Source organism: Mustela putorius, unplaced genomic scaffold (assembly GCF_011764305.1).
Source record: "Mustela putorius furo isolate JIRA1106 unplaced genomic scaffold, ASM1176430v1.1 tig00003896_pilon_pilon_pilon, whole genome shotgun sequence".
NCBI lineage: Eukaryota > Metazoa > Chordata > Mammalia > Carnivora > Mustelidae > Mustela > Mustela putorius.
Window position 1 is genome coordinate 8,927,624 of NW_025422045.1, and position 9,318 is coordinate 8,936,941.

General features: G+C 42.3%; 1 pseudogene; it reads right to left on the reverse strand.

Moving 5' to 3' along the window:
• Positions 1-380: 380 nt before the first annotated feature.
• Positions 381-855, reverse strand: LOC101674155 (annotated as a pseudogene).
• Between the last annotated feature and the right edge of the window lie 8,463 nt (positions 856-9,318).

The window sequence follows — 9,318 nt, forward strand, 5'->3', positions numbered from 1 at the left end:
TGGACATTCTAAATTTGTTCTTCCAATCCGTGAGCATGGAGTGTCTTTCCATTTCTTTGTGTCGTCTTCAATTTCTTTCATCAGTGTTTCATAGTTTTCAGAGTACAGGTCTTTCACCTCTTTGGTTGGGTTTATTCCTAGGGTTTTTTTAATTTATTTTTAAAAAATTTAAAAAGAGGACGCCTGGGTGGCTCAGTGGGTTAAAGCCTCTGCCTTCTGCTCAGGTCACGATCCCAGAGTCCTGGGATTGAGCCCCACATCGGGCTCACTGCTCAGCGGGGAGCCTGCTTCCCCCTCTCTCTCTCTGCCTGCTTGTGATCTTTGTCTGTCAAATAAAAAATAATAATGATAATAGGAATAAAAAGATTTTGTTTATTTATTTAAGAGAAAGCAAAAACAAGCTCTTGGGCCTTGGCAGTAGCCTGTGTTGCCCCCAGGTCTGTGAGCTGCCAAATCTTCTGGCTCCTGATCTCCATGACAGCCTGTTTCATGGCTTGCTTCTCCTTCAGAGCTGGCTAGATTTTCTCCATTTGCTTGCCAAGGAAGTCTGTCTTCCTCTCACAAAAGTCTTTAGCATCCTCAGGTGTCTTTTCTACACAGTAGCCTAGTCCACAAATGAGTACACGTTCCACATCGTGTAGCTTCCCAGGGACACACAGAACTTGTCAGTGGGATGAGTGATGCTTTCCCCTTGTTCTTCAGCACATTCACAGTCCCTGGCTTCCACGTACTTGGTCTGTACCCCATGACCTGGACAATGGACGTGGACAAGAACTCCACTTCCTGTTTCGGCTCATTCTTGAGCATCTCTAGCTGTGGCAAGATTGGTTTGATGTTAACTGACTGCCCCATTTGGGGCAGGAGGACTGACTATCTTATTTATTTTTTTGGTGCAGCTGTAATGGGATTGATTGCTTAATTTCTTGTTCTGCTGCTTGGTTATTAGTATAGAAATGCAACAGAGCAGCACTTGGGTGGTACTGTCAGTTGGACATGTGACCCTTGGTTTCAGCTCAGGTCTGATCTCAGGGCGGTGAGATCAAGCCCCGCATTGGGCTCTGCATTCAGCGGGGAGTCTGCTTGAGCTTCTCTCTCTCTCTTCCTGTGCCCTTCCCCACAGTGTGCTCTCTCTCTGAAATGAATAAATCTTAAAAGAAATGCTGCAGATTTCTGTACATTGATTTTATATTCTGCAACTTTATTGAATTTGTGTTTCGGTTCTAGAAGTTTTTTTGGTGGAGGTTTTCTATATAGAGTATCATGTCATCTGCAAATAGTGAAAGTTTTATTTCTTCCTGCAGATTTGGATGCCTATATTACTTTTCGTTGTCTGATTGCTGTGGCTAGGAGTTCCACTACTATGTTGAATGAAAGTGGTGAGAGTGGACTTCCTGTTTTGTTCCTCACCAAAGAGGAAAACTCTCATCTTTCCCCCATATAGAATGATAATAGCTGTAGGTTTTTCATATATGGCCTTTATTATGTTAAAATTTTGTCAAATGTTTTTTTCTGCATCTGTTGAAATGATCACATAGTTCTTTTTTTTTTTTTAGATATATTTATTTATTTTAGAGAAAGTGTACACGCATGAGTCGGGAGAGGGGCGGAGGGAGAGAACAGATGCCCTCCTGAGTGCAGAGCCTGATGCAAGGCTCAATCTCACAACCTCGAGATCATGACCTGAACCGAAACAAGAGCTGGACATTTACCAGCTGAGCCACCCAAGCCCCATGAAATGAGCATCATTTCTTATCCTTTCTCTTATTGATGTGATATATTATGTTGATTGATTTGCAAATATTGAACCATCTGGCAGCCCAAGAATAAATCCCACTTGGTCATGGTGACTGGTGTTTTTAATGAATTATTGGATTCAGTTTGCTAGTATTTTGTTGAGGATTTTTGCATCTATATTCCTCAGAGATATTGGTCTGTAGTTCTTTTTTTCTTTCTTTCCTTTTTTTGTGGCGTCTTTGTCTGATTTGGGTATCAGGGTCATGCTGGCCTCATAGAATGAATTGGAAGTTTTCCTTCCTTTTCTATTTTTTGGAATAATTTGAGAAGAATAGGTATTAATTCTTCTTTAAATGTTTGGTAGAATTTGCCATGAAGCCATCTAATCCTGGATTTTTTTTTTTTTTTTGGATGTACTCTCTTGACCCCAAGATCAAGAGTCACACATTTTTACAACTGAGTCAGATGCCCGAAATTTGTTCTTCCTAGTTTTATTTTATTATTTATTTATTAAAGATTGTATTTTATTTTTCAAGATTTTATTTATTTGACCCAGAGAGAGTGAGCACAAGTGGGGGAGTGGGAGAGGGAGAAGCAGGCTCCCTGCTGAGTAGGGAGCGTGATGAAGAACTCGATTCCAGGGGCACCTGGGTGGCTCAGTGGGTTAGGCCACTGCCTTCAGCTCAGGTCATGATCTCAGGGTCCTGGGATTGAGCCCCGCATTGGGCTCTCTGCTCAGCAGGGAGCCTGCTTCCTCCTCTCTGCCTGACTCTCTGCCTGCTTGTGATCTCTCTCTGTCAAATAAATAAATAAAATCTTTAAAAAAAAAAAAAAAGAACTCGTTTCCAGGACCCTAGGATCATGACCTTAGCCAAATGCAGATGCTTAACTGACTGAGCCATGCAGGCACCCTAAAGATTTTATTTTTAAGTAATCTCTACAGCCAAAATAAGGCTCAAACTTACAACCCCAAGATCAAGAGTTGCATGTTGTAACTGACTGAGCTAGCCAGGTATCCCATGGTCCTGGACTTTTGTTTGCTGGGAGTTTTTGGTTACGGATTAAATTTCTGCTAGTTATCAGTCTATTCAAATTTTATATTTCAGTTTTGGTAATTTATATGTTTGTAAGAATTTATCCATTTCTTCTGTGTTGTCCAATTTGTTGGCATGTAGTTTTTCATAATAATCTCTTATAACTGTTTGTATTTCTGTGGTGCTGGTTGTTATTTCTCCTCTCTCATTTGTGATTTTATTTATTTAAAAGGTCCTTTCTCTTTTCTTTCTGATAGGTCTGCTTAATGTTTTTCAATTTTATTAATTTTTTTCAAAGAACCACCTCCTAGTTTAATTGATCTGTTCTATTGTTTATTCTTGTTGTGTATGTATGTATATCTGTAATCTCTGTGCCCAACATGGGTCCTGAACTCATGACTCCAAGGTCAAGAGTTGCCTGCTCTACCAGCTGAGCCTGCCAGGCTCCCCTGTTCCTGTGCTTTTTCAGTTTCTAAATCATTTATTTCTGCTCTAATCTTTATTATTTCTTTCCTTCTGCTGGCTTTAGGCTGTGTTTGTTGTGATTTACCTAGCTTTTTTAGGTAGAAGGTTAGGTTGCTTATGTGAGATTTCTTTGGCTTCTTGAGGTAGGTCTGTAATACTATATACTTCTTCTTAGAACCACTTTTGTGGGGGCGCCTGCGTAGCTGAATCAGCTAAGAATCCAACTCTTGATTTTGTCTCAGGCCATGATCTCAGGTTTGTGCAATTGAACCCCATGTGGGGCCTGCACTGAATGCAGAGCCTGCTTGCAATTCTCTCCCTCTCCCTCCGCCTCTCTCCACAACCACCCCACTGGCTCACATGTTCTCTCTGTCAAACAACAACAGTAACAAAAACATTTTTGCTGCATCCTAAGGCTTTATTTATGTTTTCATTTTCATTTATTCCCATGTATTTTTTAAATTTATTCTTTTATTTCCTAATTGACCCATTCATTGTTTAGTAGCATGTTGTTTAACCTCAATGCATTTGTGGTCTTTCCAGATTTTTTCTTGTGGTTGACTTCTACTTTCATACCATTGTGGTCAGAAAAGGTGCATGGTTTGACTTTGGTTTTCTTGAATTTGTTGAGGCCTGTTTTGTGGCCGAATATATGATCTGTTCTAGAGAATGTTCTGTGTGCACTTGAAAAGAATCAAGTATTCTGCTGTTTCAGGATGGAATGTTCTGAATATATCTGTTAAATCCATCTGGTCTAGTGTGTCATTCAAAGCCATTGTTTCCTTGTTGATTTTCTGTTTAGGTGATCTATCCATTAATGTAAGTGGGGTGTTAAAAGTCCCCTACTGTTATTGTATTATTATCAATTAGTTCCTTTATGTTTGTTATTAATTGTTTTATGTATTTGGGTGCCCCTGTGTTGGGCATATGAATATTTATAATTTTAGATTTTCTTGTGGGATTGTCCCCTTTATTATTATGTAGTGTCTTTCTTTGTCTCTTTTTACAGTCTTTGTTTTAAAGTCTATTTTGTCCAGTACAAGTATTGCTACTCCAGCTTTCTTTTGACATCCATTTGCAGTGTAGATGTTTCTCCATCTCTTCATTTTCTTTTTTTTTTTTTTTAAAGATTTTATTTATTTGTCAGAGAGAGAGAGAGAGAGCACAGGCAGACAGAATGACAGGCAGAGGCAGAGGGAGAAGCAGGCTCCCTGCTGAGCAAGGAGCCCGACATGGGACTCGATCCCAGGACGCTGGGATCATGACCTGAGCTGAAGGCAGCTGCTTAACCAACTGAGCCACCCAGGTGTCCCACCATCTCTTCATTTTCAACCTGCATGTGTCTTTAGGTCTAAAATAAGTCTCTTGTAAACAGCATATAGATGGATCTTGCTTTTTTTTTTTTTAAGATTTATTTATTTATTTATTTGACAGAAATCACAAGTAGGCAGAGAGAGGGAGAAGCAGGCTCCCCGCTGAGCAGAGAGCCCGACACGGGGTTTGATCCCAGGACTCTGAGATCATGACCTGAGCCGAAGGCAGAGGCTTAACCCTCTGAGCCACCCAGGCGCCCCCTTTTTTTTATTTTTTTATTTTTTAAAGATTTTATTTATTTATTTGACAGAGAGAGATCACAAGTAGGCAGAGAGGCAGGCAGAGAGAGAGGAGGAAGCAGGCTCCCTGCCAAGCAGAGAGCCCGATGCGGGACTCGACCCCAGGACCCTGAGATCATGACCTGAGCCGAAGGCAGCGGCTTAACCCACTGAGCCACCCAGGCACCCCCCTCCCTTTTTTTTTAAATGTGTCCTGACACTCTCTTTTGATTAGGGCATCTAGTTCATTTACATTCAAGAATTATTGATTTTATTGATTTTTTTTATTTTTAAAGATTTTTATTTTTTTGACACAGATCACAAGTAGGCAGAGAAGCAGGCTGGGTGGTGGGGGGAAGCAGGTTTCCCCGCTGAGCAGAGAGCCTGATGCGGGGCTCAATCCCAGGACCCTGGGATCATGACCTGAGCTGAAGGCAGAGGCTTAAGCCACTGAGCCACCCAGACACCCAAATTATTGATTTTAAAAAGGTAGTTATTGATAGATAAGTATTTATTGCCATTTTATTACTTGTTTCATGATTGTTTCCAGAGATTTTCTCTGATCCTTTTATATCTTTCTTTCATGGTTTGCTGGTTCTTTTTAGTGATATACTTGGATTACTTTCTCTTTATTCTTTGCATATTTATTTGTAGTTTTACATTTGTGGTTACCATTAGATTTGTATGTAACATCTTTTGCATACAGCAGTCTGTATTATGTTGATGTGATTTAAGCTTGCACATGCTCTTTACTCCTCCCCATGTTTTAGATATATGTTGTCATATTTTACATCCTTTTTACAAGTGAGTTCCTTGACTGATTTTTTAATAGAAATATTCATTCTTACAGCCTTTGTGTTTCCTACCTTCATACTGTCACTTTTGGTCCTTTTCCATTCACAGAGTCCCCTTTAGTATTTCTTGCAGGCCTGTTTTCATGGTCATGAACTCCGTTAATTTTTTGTTTATCTGTGAAACTTGTTATTTCTCCTTCTACTTTGAATGTTAGCCTTGTTGGATAGAGTATTCTTGGCTGCAGATTTTTCCCACTCAGCACTTTGAATATATTATGCCACTTTCTTCTGGATTAAAGAGTTTCTACTGAAAAATCTCCTACCTTATGGGTTTTCCCTTTAAAGTAACTGTCTTCTTTTGTCCTGTTGCTTTTAAGATTTTTTTTTTTTTCCTAATCACTCTATTTTGCCAGTTTAATGGTAGTCTGTCTTGGTGTGGGCCTGCTTTTGTTGATTTTGATGGCAGTTCTTTGTGCCTCCTAGATCTGGATATCTGTTTCCTTCCCCAGATGAGGGAATTTTTCAGCTATTATCTCTTCAGATAAATTTTCTGCCTCCTTTTCTCTCTTCTTGTTCTGGGATGACTATAATATGAACATTACTACGTTTGATGGAATTACTGAGTTCCCTAAGTCTATTTTCATATCCCCTAATTCTCTCTTTTGTTCAGCTTCATTATTTTCCATTATTTTGTCTTCTTTGTCATTAATTCATTCTTCTGCTTCTTCTTGCCTACTGTTCATTGCATTAAGCCTATTACCAATCTCATTTATTACATTTTTCATCTCTGATTCTTTTTTACCTCTTTTATTTCTAAAATTGTAAGTAGTAGTAAGTATTTCACTAACGTGTTCTATTCTTTTCTCAAGTCCAATGAGTAACCTTTAGATTTTGATTTAAATTCTCCATCACACATGTTACTTTTATCTGTCTCACTTAGCTCTCTGGTCATGGCCTTATCTTGTTCTTTCTTTCTTTTTTTTTTTTTTTAAGATTTTATTTATTTATTTGACAGAGAGAGAGAGAGATCACAAGTAGGCAGAGAGGCAGGCAGAGAGAGGGGAGGAAGCAGGCTCCCCGCCGAGCAGAGAACCTGACTCGGGGCTTGATCCCAGGACCCTGGGATCATGACCCGAGCTGAAAGCAGAGGCTTTAACCCACTGAGCCACCCAGGCACCCCTCTTGTTCTTTCATTTGGGATAAATTCTTCCACCTTGGCATTCGGTCTAACTCTGCCTTCCTCTCTGTGTTAAAAAAGCCAGTTGTATCTCCTGCTCCTGAAAGTAATAACTTTATGAGGAAGAGATCATTTAGTGCCCAGGGCCTGGTGCTTCAGGGAATGTCTCTGGTGTGTGTTGTATGTGATCTGATGTTGTGTTTTGACTGCTCTATCCTTCAGGCCCATCATCTGCCAAGGCTCTACTTGGTTGCAGTTGGTTCCTGGCCTGAATGTGATAGGTTTTAACTAGGTGTGTTCTGGCCTGCTTGTGAAATGAGACCTGTCACCACCTCCACCAGAACTGAGGCCCTGAAGAATTCTGGTTGAGAGATGTGGTGTGGACAGGGGTTTGTGCTGATCTTCTGGGGAAGGGGCCTGCTGGGCTGGGCCTAAGGCAAGCCTGACTGAAAAGGGCAGTCCTGCCAGAGCACAGCAGGGGTGGGACTTGGCATAAGCAAGTTAGGCAGCCAGTGTCTACGCTGCTTCCCGCAGGTGCAGGTGGCTCTGCGTTTATGCTGAGCACCTGGGGAAGGAAATGGCACTAGCCAGTTCCTTTGTTCCTGGTCTCTCTCTCTGAACACTGCCTCTTATGGGCATGTTCCTAGAAGAGCAAATAATTCCCCACCCCCACCCCTGCCACGTGTCCCTGGTGCTCTTCAGATTGCTCTGCCCCTAGATTGTTTGCCTGCCTTCTCTCCTGGAGCAGCCCAGATGCCTTCACAAAGGAGACCAGCCAGGCCTGCCCGTACTTTAAAAAACTTCAGGATTGGGGCATCTGGCTGCTCAGTTGGTTAAGCGTCTTCCTTCAGCTCAGGTCATGATCTGAGAGTCCCGGGATCGAGCCCCTTGTTGTGCTCCCTGCTCATCGTGGGGTCTGCTTCTCCTCCCTCTCCCTCTGCCTGGCTTGCTCCCTGCTTGGGCTTGCGCTCTCTCTCTCTCTCTGTCAAATAAATAAATAAAATCTTTAAAAACAAAACAAAACAAAAAAAACTTCAGGATTTGAGCCCTGCTGTGGCAAGAAGTCAGAAATTTCAGCCCTTTGTGCTGTCCAAGCCATTGGCTATGAAAAACATTCTCCTTGTGTGTTCCCCTATGCGCTCCTCTCTCTCTCTCCCTTTTCTGGCTCCCTCCCCTCTGCAGCACCATGTATCTGCACTTTCTACCTTCTTCAGTGTGGCCTCTTCTCTCCCTTTAGTTGTGGGGTTTGTCCTATCAGTCTTCAGATCAGTTTCTGGGTTTTTAGGATGATTTAATAGTTACCTAGTTGCGTTCATGGGATGAGAGAGCCTAGGGTCCTCCTACCCTGCTGCCATCATCTCCCCTGTGTGATTCTTTCTCTTGATGAAGGGACCAAAAAGCACTCAAGTTCAATCTCTTAAGGCTCCTGTCATATGATCATCCTTTATCCATTCATTTCACTAACATTTTCAAAACTTTCATCAAAAACACAATCTAATGTTTTTTTCTCATGAACCCCACATACTGAAAGAGTTTTGCCCACTGCATTTATCAGGTAAAAACTTACTCATTTCCTATTTGTAATTTTTTTTTAAAAGATTTATTTATTTATTTGACAGAGAGAGAGATCACAAGTAGGCAGAGAGAGAGAGAGGAGGAAGCAGGCTCCCTGCTGAGCAGAGAGCCCGATGCGGGACTCGATCCCAGGACCCTGAGATCATGACCTGAGCCGAAGGCAGCGGCTTAACCCACTGAGCCACCCAGGCACCCATCCTATTTGTAATTAATCAAAAACATATTTGACCACCAGTCAGAGTTCTGATCAGCATGAAGAGTCTAGGGTGCTCTCTCACAGCGCTGGGGAGGGCCATGGGGAAGGGACCTATGGGTGCAAGAGGACCGGGCTCTGGGGGCCTCAGATCAGGTTTGGCCACTGACCACTGACAAAATACAAAGGCACCGAGACATGTGGCAGTGAAACAAGGAATTTGTTTCAATGAGGCCAACACCAGTAAGAACAGAACTAGCATCTCAAAGACTATCTCCAAAGTGCTGAAAATACCTGTAGGTTTATATAGGGAGAATGTGGGAGAAAGGTTGCAGATGGACCATCATGGTCAGGTGGATCATTGTCTTGGGGTCAGTCATGGGCAAGGTCTTACTTCCTTAGGGCAGTCCCTACTGCTTGAGGGGGTAGTTTCAGTTCCCATGGAGGCATGCTTGGCCTGCAGGATCCTTCGCCTGAGTTAAGAGATTAGCTGGAAAGAATTTATCAGTGAGAAAGCACATACTGAGGTCAGAATGGAGTAGCCGAAACCCTCTGTCAGCCTGGTCGAAGCTGCTCCCACCTCCGAGACTACCTTCTCTCTGTGTCAGCCCCAGCCTGGGAACCGTGGTCCTCTTATTTGCACCCCATGGGGCGGATGCGTGGGCACTTGGGCTATAGCAAGAGTGAGATAATCTCCAGATTTCCCTCTAGGCTCTCACCTTTTATGATGCTAAACCCTGGGCTCAGGAGAGTG